Consider the following 13214-nt stretch of genomic DNA (forward strand, 5'->3'; position numbering starts at 1 on the left):
TGGATTCAATCAAACTGTAGCTTAAATATTACCTGTTCCTGAAAAGCAGTAGGACACGGTATACATTACCAAGGCTGGTAAGACCGTAATTTGCTGCCCACTCACTACTCCCCTTCCCACTTCGTTGTCCTCAGCCAATCTGGTATCACTGTTCCTCCTCCAAACTTTTCGTAGTGCTAAGCTGGAGCAGCTGTGAGACGTGGACTGCAATAATATATTCTGGGGTGCAATTCATATGTAACAACAAATATGTAAATAAAAGATCAGTCACAATTCAATATAATTCACGTATATGTTCTCGTCCCGCCATCTACTGACGTGTTTCTATCTCCTACTACGGGTCGTGCCACTGTTATTTATTCGTGCAACAAGTACTACGGTCAGTTTATTTTGTTTGTTAGACATTTCATTCTCAATAACTTTCCCTCCTCATTTTGTCTGAAAGTCGGTATCTTGTTCTAAAGCTAATTAAAAGCTGGTAACGTTTTTACCCTCTATTCTAATACATGAACAGCGCATGAATTTCTTAGTTCCAACCCACTTAGTAAATCATTAGTCTCTCATAATCAAATAAACTGCTGATCTGGTTTCAGAAACAAGTACCACTTCTTGGACAACATTTTTACTTTGAAATACAATTAAAAAGCAGTATTATGTTTGTACATGATTTCCATATGTGTCTGAGAACTTCTATTGCAAATGTTTTCAAACATAACAAGAGTTTGTAAGATGATAGAATTTGGTGCTGTTTCCTCCAGTGTTAAACAAAATTGTCAAATTTTAATCAGAGCAATAGATTGTTATATTGGTTAGTTTATTGTTTCTTGCTTATGTCTTGCACTAGCGGTGAATCAAATGTCATGTGATTGATTGAGCCACACCGATACTGTATCGAACACCACAGCGTATCGGGAAAATTGAACCTGTTTGAAGGAGAGTCTAATTTGCCCAGCCCTACCTGACAGAGTTCTTAAAAATGCCCTACCCAATAGAGTTCTTAAAAATAAATCTAGACATGTCAGTAGCCAAAACTTCATCTGTTGGCAGCAGTAGCTTAATTTGTGCATATAAGAGGCCCATTATTTTTTTGAATGACCAATTGGAAATAAAAACTTCGTTTTATAATTGGGTAAATACGGTTGTCCCTTCTCAAACACCTCTGTCATGTGTCTCTTTTCTCTTCCCAGAATTGCACTTCACCAAATGATTCCCAGCATTTATAAACCTCACTGTGGGACATCCCGCAATGGCTAGATATTGTCGCCAGTGAAAGGATTCCTACACCAATATGTGAATACATTACAAATATCCATAATATTGCTGCCATCAAACATTTACTCTCCCATTGGCAGATTCTAAACCTATCATGTCCTAATGGCAACTGTGGCGTAACAAAAAGTACTACTACTTTGAACGTATTACTCACAAATAAATCAACAACCCTGCAACAAATGTTGCTTAACTTTACTACAGGCAACACACAACATATATGGCAAAGGAATGAGGAAGGCAAAATTCAAGAGAAAAATAATAATCCTAGTGCGAAAAATAATATAATAATGTACTCACCATATTCTGTGTAACTGATTTATCTGGCTGTTGTCAATTGTTGGTCAGTTTTTACTGTTTATGCATCAGTTGCAAGGGTATTAAATTGCCATTTGTGAAGGCATAGGTTGCACACAGTAATTTTTATGTGGAAACACACTACATAGAATATGGTACTGCGTTTTTAATACTAATGCCAGTAACTTAATACAGGAAAAAAAAATGTTCTTTGGATCACTAGATATTAAATATATTATGTCACATATTTTCATATAATATTTACTAATTCCTAGTTCAGGCAAGATCATCAGGATGAGAATGAATGATGTTCCTTGGATCAGAACATATCACTGCTTTAGTACAACAATCAGATAACCCTATTTTTTGCACTTTCGAGGATTTACTGTTTGGATACAATACTCAATTGAACAAAAGGTGAGTATTAAATCGGGCAGTGTTTCTGTGCTACAAATAGAATCTTGAGTAGTCCAACTGTGCTGTAATGTGAAATGCCAATAATGAGATAACCATAAGCTAGAAGATTTACTGAGTAAGCTGAGTAGTAAGAATTTTTTAAAATATAAAATAGACAGTGTACCAAAACGTATTTCTGTTCTTCTGTAGTTAGCATTGTTTCTTTACATGTCACAAGGGAAAAGCCACCTGACACAGCCACTTAGCCTATTTTGCTTGTCACTGATCACATTCTTAATTCAGATTCGCCATATGATCTCTTTCCTTCTATTATAGAATATCAACCATTATTTGATGATGAATCAGATGAAGAGCTACAAAGGAGAGCAAATAGTAAACTAAAGAATTTACAGCTAGCTGATGATAATGAGGTAGAACTGCAGCCATTGGAAAGAACAACCAAAGATGACATTGCTGATGTGCAGTTCTTTAAAGAACAGAATTTAAATAGCATGGAAGGAACAGCTTCAAGAACAAGTAATGCTAGAAAAATATTAAAACATCCAGGACAGTGTTTCCAAAATCAGACAGTAGTGCAAAGAATCCTATGTTTCATGCAGTCAAGTACATGTTCAAGGAGTTGAATGAAAGATCCATGCAAAGACAACTGCAAAACGGAAGTGTTACAAGTTTACAAATGCAGAAAGGCTGAACATTTTGAAAGATATTATAAATTACAGACATATGAGAGAAAAAAGTTTTTTAACGTAGACAAGATCATTAAAAAGACCAACACATGAGAGAATTAAAATAAATAAATAAATAAATAAACTTCACTTCTACTTGCCCTGAAGAAGTCTGTAACACCATGTTTTTGAATATGCTTGGAATTTGTAAATGTGTTGTGGATAAAGCAATGAACATCTGAAAATCCAGGTGAGAAGACAAAAGGGGCCATCACATAAAGTGTCATCCCCAGGAGGCTCACCACTCTTTTGTGAGTTCATGCTTGGCTACCATGGGACCCCAGCCTATGCAGCACTTTTTCCAAAAAAATGGTTCAAATGGCTCTGAGCACTATGGGACTCAACATCTTAGGTCATAAGTCCCCTAGAACTTAGAACTACTTAAACCTAACTAACCTAAGGACATCACACACACCCATGCCCGAGGCAGGATTCGAACCTGCGACCGTAGCAGTCCTGCGGTTCCGGACTGCAGCGCCAGAACCGGTGTGCTGCATGTGTATCCTCTTGCTATTCCTTTTCCCCACCCTTGGGGAACATATCTAGGATATTTTTTTGGAATATGTTCTGAAGTTTTAGCAGCCTGACATTGAAACAATCTTCTCGGTATTTTTTCTTTCATTCTTTCTTTCTTTGCTCTCCATCTCCTATCCTTCCTCTGTTTCAGTGACTGAGGTTCCTCTTTGCTTCTTCTTCCTCCCTGTGCTCTCCTGATGACTGGCTCATGTGTCTGCTGCAAAGTAGGTGACTGAGTAACGCGTAATTCCCAGCCCCAGGTTGGCAGGTAGGGTTTACACATACTCCCAGGTACAGGCCAGGCCCAAAGAGGGGTGATTGCCTGAGCTTTTACCTTTCCAAATTGCCAACTGGTCGCTCTGCCAGGAGTTTGGGACATGTGACCTGAGGTGTGAACAGTCAGCTAAGGCAGATGAGCTGGCCATCAGAGACATGCAATCATGGGGTATTTCGTCGCATTGAGCCAATCACCATCTCATTCTACATCTACTAAATGTAGACAGAATGAGGCTAAAGAGTCCAAGACACTCCCAGCAGCACCTCAGTTCCTTGTGGCATCATGTATATCATGTATTGAAGGAGGTCAGTGATTTGCTACCATTAATCCGTATATTATTCAGAAAGGTGTTGATGCAATTGCAGGTGATGTGAAATCCTGCTCTCGTTTAAGTAATAGCACTTTCCTTTTGGAGACCAATTGTGATTTTCAAGTCCAATGACTACTTGCAGCTTTGCTCCTCGACAGCTGTCCTGTTCATGTTGAGGCGCATCGAATGCTGAATTCTTTGCCTGCTGTTATTTACACTAGGCTGCTCACTGGCCTGTTTGAGGGAGAAACCCAAACTTATCACTCTGATCAGGACATCACTGTGGTCCATCGGGTAATGAAGAAGGTTGATGCAACCTTAGTGCATACACGCACTCTTTTTCTCATGTTTCACAGAGAAGTCCTTCCATCTAAGATAAAAGCAGGCTATGAATCTGCCATGCTCTGACCATACATTCCAAACCCGATGCCCTTCTACTAGTGTTAATGCTACAATCACATACAAATATCGTGTAAAAACAGCCAAATGTGTTACTTGTGGTAGGGATGCTCAAGAGTGCGATTGTCTGTCTCCTTGTCCCATCTGTATCAATTGTGATGGTGACCATGCAGCCTAATCCTCAAAATGTCCCATATATCTTGATGACCCAGGAGATCCAGGTGACAGAAAAAGTGCCTAACCCTGTTGCTTGCAAGTTGTTGGTTAGTCGAAAGCCCTGGGTTTTACCATTTAGCACTTACCAGTACCATTCTTACTACATCTTGCTCCACAAAGGACACGACTATGCAGACTTGTGAGCACGAATTCAGCAGTGTGGTTGTCAAATTGCCCAGCATCACGGTAGCATCCCCATCTCCTTCTAGTCCAGCTGTGCAACTAGCCACCAAATCTTTGCCTACGGCAGTGAAATGACCTGCTACACAACTGGCAGTCCCGAAAGGACAGAAGGAATGCCCCTGCAAAGACTTTTAATGTCCCTCCAACCAACAAACATCTGAGTCCATCTGCCAACTGCAAAGGCTTCAAAGAAGTCAAAGACAAATGGTTTTCACCTTTGCCGACTCGGAGTGTCCTCCGACCTCTGTGTTGATGGTGCGCACTGCCAACTGTTTTTCTGCCCTGGAATCTGCAGGTTGACTCAGTAAGAATGCCAACACCTCTGTAGATCTCACGTAACAGGACCCTCCAGCCTATGGGTCCTGTAGCAGAGGGTCGTTGAAGGCTGGCACTCGGCAGCCGCCGAGGTGATGACTTTACATTTTTTCCCTCGTCCCCTTTCCCTCTCATCCTCCAATGGAATGTTCACGGCATGAGATTCAACAAGGAAAAATTATGGTTGCTCTTTGAATTGCAGTGACCACTTTTTTCTGCTTCCAGGAAACAAAATTGCATCCTCACGATCGTTTTGACCTCTCACATTTCTCTGCAGTCAGCTTTGACCTTTCCCTGGAGGACAGCATTCCATGTCATGGGTTATTCAGCTTATCCAGGATGATATTTAAAGTCAAACCATCTCACTGAACACTTGGTTGCAAGCTGCTGTACTCCGTATTTTCCTTCCTCGCCTCACTTTTCTCTATGTACCATCCACATCTCTCCATCATTTGGTGTCATCAGGGCAGACTTCCTCCAGCTTACTGATCAATTCCTTCACTCCTTTTTGCTTCTTGGTGACTTTAATGTGCACCATCCCCATTGGGCTCTTCCAGAACCTGTCTGACTGACTGACCTCAATCAACTCTACCTCATATACCTTAACACTGGAGCACCCACATTCCTTTCAGACTCTGTTGTTGTTGTTGTTGTTGTGGTCTTCAATCCTGAGACTGGTTTGATGCAGCTCTCCATGCTACTCTATCCTGTGCAAGCTTCTTCATCTCCCAGTACCTACTGCAACCTACATCCTTCTGAATCTGCTTAGTGTATTCATCTCTTGGTCTCCCTCTACGATTTTTATCCTCCACGCTGCCCTCCAATACTAAATTGGTGATCCCTTGATGCCTCAGAACATGTCCTACCAACCGATCCCTTCGTCTGGTCAAGTTGAGCCACAAACTTCTCTTCTCTCCAATCCTACTCAATACTTCCTCATTAGTTATGTGATCTACCCATCTAATCTTCAGCATTCTTCTCTAGCACCACATTTCGAAAACTTCTATTCTCTTCTTGTCCAAACTAGTTATCGTCCATGTTTCACATCCATACATGGCTACACTCCATACAAATACTTTCAGAAACGACTCCCTGACACTTAAATCTATACTCGATGTTAACAAATTTCTCTTGTTCAGAAATGCTTTCCTTGCCATTGCCAGTCTACATTTTATATCCTCTCTACTTCGACCATCATCAGTTATTTTGCTCCCCAAATAGCAAAACTCCTTTACTACTTTAAGTGTCTCATTTCCTAATCTAATTCGCTCAGCATCACCCGACTTAATTCGACTACATTCCATTATCCTCGTTTTGCTTTTGATGATGTTCATCTTATATCCTCCTTTCAAGACACTGTCCATTCCATTCAACTGCTCTTCTGGTCCTTTGCTGTCTCCGACCGAATTACAATGTCATCGGCGAACCTCAAAGTTTTTATTTCTTCTCCATGGATTTTAATACCTACTCCGAATTTTTCTTTTGTTTCCTTTACTGCTTGCTCAATATACAGATTGAATAACATCGGGGAGAGGCTACAACCCTGTCTTACTCCCTTCCCAACCACTGCTTCCCTTTCATGTCCCTCGTCTCTTATAACTGCCATCTGGTTTCTGTACAAATTGTAAATAGCCTTTCGCTCCCTGTATTTTACCCCTGCCACCTTTAGAATTTGAAAGAGAGTATTCCAGTCAACATTGTCAAAAACTTTCTCTAAGTCTACAAATGCTAGAAATGTAGGTTTGCCTTTGCTTAATCTTTCTTCTAAGATAAGTCGTAAGGTCAGTATTGCCTCGTGTGTTCCAGTGTTTCTACGGAATCCAAACTGATCTTCCCCGAGGTCGGCTTCTACTAGTTTTTCCATTCGTCTGTAAAAAATTCGTGTTAGTATTTTGCAGCTGTGGCTTATTACACTGATTGTTCGGTAATTTTCACATCTGTCAACACCTGCTTTCTTTGGGATTGGAATTATTATATTCTTCTTGAAGTCTGAGGGTATTTCGCCTGTTTCATACATCTTGCTCACCAGATGGTAGAATTTTGACAGGACTGGCTCTCCCAAGGCCGCCAGTAGTTCCAATGGAATGTTGTCTACTCCTGGGGCCTTGTTCCGACTCAGGTCTTTCAGTGCTCTGTCAAACTCTTCACGCAGTATCATATCTCCCATTTCATCTTCATCTACATCCTCTCCCATTTCCATAATATTGTCCTCAAGTACACTGCCCTTGTGTAGAGCCTCTATATACTCCTTCCACCTTTCTGCTTTCCCTTCTTTGCTTAGAACTGGGTTTCCATCTGAGCTCTTGATGTTCATGCAAGTGGTTCTCTTATCTCCAAAGGTCTCTTTAATTTTTCTGTAGGCAGTATCTATCTTACCCCTAGTGAGATAAGCCTCTACATCCTTACATTTGTCCTCTAGCCATCCCTGCTTAGCCAATTTGCACTTCCTGTCGATCTCATTTTTGAGACGTTTGTATTCCTTTTTGCCTGTTTCATTTACTGCATTTTTATATTTTCTCCTTTCATCAATTAAATTCAATATTTCCTCTGTTACCCAAGGATTTCTACTAGCCCTCGTCTTTTTACCTACTTGATCCTCTGCTGCCTTCACTACTTCATCCCTCAAAGCTACCCATTCTTCTTCTACTGTATTTCTTTCCCCCATTCGTGTCAATTGTTCCCTTATGCTCCCCCTGAAACTCAGTACAACCTCTGGTTTAGTCAGTTTATCCATGTCCCATCTCCTTAAATTCCCACCTTTTTGCAGTTTCTTCAGTTTTAATCTACAGGTCATAACCAATAGATTGTGGTCAGAGTCCACATCTGCCCCTGGAAATGTCTTACAATTTAAAACCTGGTTCCTAAATCTCTGTCTAACCATTATATAATCTATCTGATACCTTTTAGTATCTCCACGGTTCTTCCATGTATACAACCTTCTTTCATGATTCTTAAACCAAGTGTTAGCTATGATTATGTTGTGCTCTGTGCAATATTCTACCAGGCGGCTTCCTCTTTCATTTCTTAGCCCCAATCCATATTCACCTACTACATTTCCTTCTCTCCCTTTTCCTATACTCGAATTCCAGTCACCCATGACTATTAAATTTTCGTCTCCCTTCACTATCTGAATAATTTCTTTTAATGCATCATACATTTCTTCAATTTCTTCTGCAGAGCTAGTTGGCATATAAACTTGTACTACTGTAGTACGTGTTGGCTTCGTATCTATCTTGGCCATAACAATGCGTTCGCTGTGCTGTTTGTAGTAGCTTACTCGCATTCCTATTTTCCTATTCATTATTAAACCTACTCCTGCATTACCCCTATTTGATTTTGTGTTTATAACCCTGTAGTCACCTGACCAGAAGTCTTGTTCCTCCTGCCACCGAACTTCACTAATTCCCACTATATCTAAATTTAATCTATCCATTTCCCTTTTTAAATTTTCTAACCTACCTGCCCGATTAAGGGATCTGACATTCCACGCTCCGATCCGTAGAACGCCAGTCTTCTTTCTCCTGATAACGACATCCTCTTGAGTAGTCCCCGCCTGGAGATCCAAATGGGGGACTATTTTACCTCTGGAATATTTTACCCAAGAGGACACCATCATCATTTAATCATACAGTAAAGCTGCATGCCCTCGGGAAAAATTACGGCTGTAGTTTCCCCTTGCTTTCAGCCGTTCGCAGTACCAGCACAGCAAGGCCGTTTTGGTTATTGTTACAAGGCCAGATCAGTCAATCATCCAGACTGTTGCCCCTGCAACTACTGAAAAGGCTGCTGCCCCTCTTCAGGAACCACACGTTTGTCTGGCCTCTCAACAGATACCCCTCCGTTGTGGTTGTACCTACGGTACGGCTATCTGTATCGCTGAGGCACGCAAGCCTCCCCACCAACGGCAAGGTCCATGGTTCATGGGGGGTTTCAGACTCTATGCAGACCTATTCCCATTTGGACCTCTTGTTCTGCACAGCCCAGCTAGCCTGTTGTCTCAAGTGATCTGTTCTCTCTGACAAGTTCTCGAGCTACCATTTCCCGTGTGCTATCCATTTGCTAACTCCTACCACACCTGCGTGTAAACCCAAATGGAAGCTTTCTAAGGCTGACTGGAGGCTCTACTCCTCCATGGCGATCTTCATCTAACACCATTTGCCCAGTTGTGACGACAAGTTAGAATACCTTACAGATGTTATCCTTACCACCACAGACAGTTTCATTCCTCGCACTTCATCTTTACCGCACCATGTCCCTGTTCATTGGGGGACTGAGGCATGCCATGACGCAATTCGTGCATGAAGATGACCTCTCCAAGTTTTTAACCGTCCTCCTATGGCGGCGAACTGTGTTCATTATAAACAGTTGTGTGCGCAGAGTCGTCGCATTCTTGGGGATAGCAAGAAAGCTAGCTGGATTTCATTGACTAGTTCTGTTAACAATTCCACTCCCTCTTCCATTGTGTGGGCCAACCTTTGATTGCTATCTGGGACCATGGCCCATCCCCCAGTTTTCAGCCTGGCCATAGCAGATGATGTCATTGTGCACCCCGCTGCTGTCTCCGACACCTTAGGCTGCTATTTTATAGATATTTCTAGCTCCACCAACTATCACTATCCTCCATTGGAAACAACTGGAGGAGGCTCAGGTGATACACATCTCCTCTCAGAATCATAAATGTTTCAATGCCACCTTTACTATGAGGGAGCTAGATCATGTTCCAACTTCATCCCGACTTTCCACCCCAGAGCCATACAATGTTCACATTCAGATGTTGCAGCACCTTCTTCTTCTGGGCAACCACTTTCTCATTCATACATATAATAGCTTCTGGGCAGATGGCACATTTCCCAAATGGTTCAAATGGCTCTGAGCACTATGGGACTTAACATCTGAGGTCATCAGTCCCCTAGAACTTAGAACTACTTAAACCCAACTAACCTAAGGACATCACACACATCCATGCCCGAGGCAGGATTCGAACCTGCGAGTGTAGTGGTCGCGTGGTTCCAGACTGTAGCGCCTAGAACCACTTGGCCGCAACAGCCGGCACCCATTTCCCAGACACTGGCATGAAGCCACTGTTGTACACATACCTAAGCCTGGTAAAGGGACGAACACCTTCCTTCTTGCTACAGCCTCATTTCTTCCACCAGCTGTGTTCTAGCTACAGCCTCATTTCTCCTACCAGCTGTGTTTGCAAAGTGATGGAACATATCATTCATGCCTAGCCGGTATGGTGGTTCAAGTCACGCAATTTACTAACCACTGCACAATGTCAATTTTGTGTGTGCTGTTCTGCAGTTGACCATCTCATCACTTTCATCAATCCATGTCATGAACAGTTTTCTGCAGAAATACCAGACTGTGATCATGTTTTTATGATTTGGAGAAAGCGTATGATGCCTGCTGTAGGACTGGTATTCTCCTCACTTTTTACACATGGGGCTTGTGAGGCCGCCTGCTCCGTTTTCTTCAGGAATTTTTAAAAGACAGAGTATTCAAGCTATGTGTGTGTTCTGCCTTGTCAGACACCTTTATCCAGGAAAATGTGGTGCCTCAGGGCTCCGTCATGAGCGTCATCCTCTTTTTCTATAGCTGTTAAACCTATTATTGCCTTTGTCCCATCATGCATTTGTCGACAAGTTTGTGATCTATTGCATTCTCCAGGGGCTTCCCTTCTCAAGGAGTGTCTTCAGCGATGTCTTGATTGACTTGATTCATGGAGCATCAACAGTGGCTTTCGCTTTTCTACTGATGAAACCGTTTATATGAATTTCTGGGAATGTAATGGGTTTCTTCCACTGCCTTTACATCTTGGGCATGTTGCTCTTCTGTTCTCTGAAACTATGAAATTCCTGGGGCTCGTGCTTGATAGAAGATTACCTTGGTTCTCGCACATGCCTTACCTGCCTGCCTGTTGTATCAGGTCCCCCAATGTCCTATGTGCTCTAAGCATTACTTCCTGGGGAGTAGATCAAACTACCCTCCTCCATTTGTGCGGACCCCTTGTCTGTTTGAAACTAGACTGCATTTATGCATATGCACGTCCGTCCATCTTATGCTGTCTGAACACAATCCATCATCGTGGAATCAGTTTGGCCAGTGGCGCCTTTCACACTAGCCTGGTTAACAATCTCTACACAGAAGCCACTGAACTATCATCATTGTAACGACATGATGTTCTGCTCAGCGGATACGCGTTCCATTTATCTGCCATGTCCAGATACTCATTCTTTGATGACTCCTATGACTGGCAGTATGGAGCACATCCCTCTTCTCTGTTATCTCCTGAAGTTCTTTTTCGGCCATTGCTCCAGCAACTTAACTTCGCACTACCTCCTACTTTCCTGATGGGTGTGAAGCCTTCGTTACCTTGGCTTTGTGTGGAGATGGATGTTCACCATGGACTTCATTCCCTTTCTAAGGAAGCTACTCAAGATTTGATCTATCACTGTAAGTTTCTCAACAATGGCACAGAATTTAGCAATAGTACCTTTGCTTACACTGATGGCTCTCAGACTGACTACAGTGTCGGATATGTTTTTGTCATTGGCACTGACGATTTCCATTACTGGTTTCCAGAACACTGCTCAGTAATTACAGCAGAGCTCTTCGCCCTGTATCAGGCCATGCAGTATATCCAGCGACACAGTCTTTTTAATTGTGTCACCTGCTCCATTTCCTTCAGATCCCCTCTGTGCTGTACACAATCCATCCCTTAGTACAATGGGTCCAAGAAAGCTTCCACTTGCTCAGTCTTGAGGGAGCCACTGTGATGTTTCTGTGAGCTCCTGGTCACATTGGTCTGACAGGAAATGAGGCTGCAGACGCTGCTGCCATGGCTGCAGTCCTCGTTCCTCAACCCGCTAGTTCTTCCATTTCTTTCGATGATTTCCATGTTGCTGTTTGTCAGCAGGTGGTGTCACTTCAGCATCGCCATTGGTCTTCCCTTCATAGGAACAAGCTCTGGGGGGAATTAAACCTATCCCAGCAACTTGGCTGACTTCCTCTCAGCTCTCTAACCATGAGGAGATCATTTTAGCTAGTCTGCCTATTCGGCACTGTCATTTTAGCCATTGCCATTTGTTAAGTGCTGATGCCCCACCACTTTGTGCTCATCGTCATCAACCTTCGACAGTTTGCCATTTCCTGACTGAATGCCCTTTTTTTTAACCATTTATGTTCAAAAGCATGTTCACCGTCTGCGCTGTCGCCCATTTTAGCGAACGACCGTGTTTTACTTTTTATCTGCCCTAGCAATATGGTGAAGGACATTTAATCTTTAGTTTGGGACCTCCATTGTCTCTATGGCATATTTTGTGCACCTTTTTTCAAGAGGAAGTCCTTGTTCTTAGCTCTCTTTCCTTCCATTGCTTGGACGTAACGTGTAGTCCGCCTTTAACTCCTTTTTTGTATTTGTGTTCTAAGGTTACGTCATGGGCGTGTATGACTTTAGTTGTTTTTGGATCCCAAAACAAAACAAAACAAAAAAAACCTCATAAAGAGTCACATCAGAACTTTTGTACAGTGGGAGGAATCACACTGAAAGTTTTGCAGTTGTTGAATCTGTTTATTGATGCACTGGGACAAAAAAAAAAAAAAATTCCTAATTTTGTTGCTTAAATCACACTCATGTACAACCTGTACAAATCCGCACATTAAGAAAATGATCTTGAAACAGCTAAGCCCTTGTAACCAGGGCAATTTTTTCAGAGGAGTGCAATCTCATCATACCAAAAAATACTAGTGTCATCTGTGCATAGCCTACTGTACTGCTGGGGTCAATAAAGGTGAACATACACCTAATTAGATTGATGAGCCAAAACATTATGACCACCTGCTTAATAGCTTGTTTATACACCTTTGGAAGAAAATACATTACTGTTTCCGCATATCAGGGATCCGAAAGTTTGTTGGTAGGTTTGTGTGGAGGTATGTGGCATTACATGTCTATGCACAGGCCACGTAATTTACATAAATAACAGGCTGCTGATTTGCGTATGCGGTGGTAGCACCTGATAGTGACCCAGATGGGTTCCAGACTAAAGCGCGGCCGGCAGGCCCCAGATGGGTTCCATAGGATTTACGTCAGGTGAATTTGGTTGCTGAGATATCAACATGACTTCACTATAATTCTGCTCTGACCATATAGCACATTTCTGGCTCCGAGATATGGAAAAGTGTACTGCAGAAAGATGACATCACTGTTGGCGAAGACACAAGCATGAAGGGATGCAGGTGGTTTGCAGCTATCAGCGTGTCTTTGATTACTACCACAGGTCCCATG

The sequence above is a fragment of the Schistocerca cancellata genome, chromosome 7 (assembly GCF_023864275.1).
Source record: "Schistocerca cancellata isolate TAMUIC-IGC-003103 chromosome 7, iqSchCanc2.1, whole genome shotgun sequence".
Lineage (NCBI taxonomy): Eukaryota > Metazoa > Arthropoda > Insecta > Orthoptera > Acrididae > Schistocerca > Schistocerca cancellata.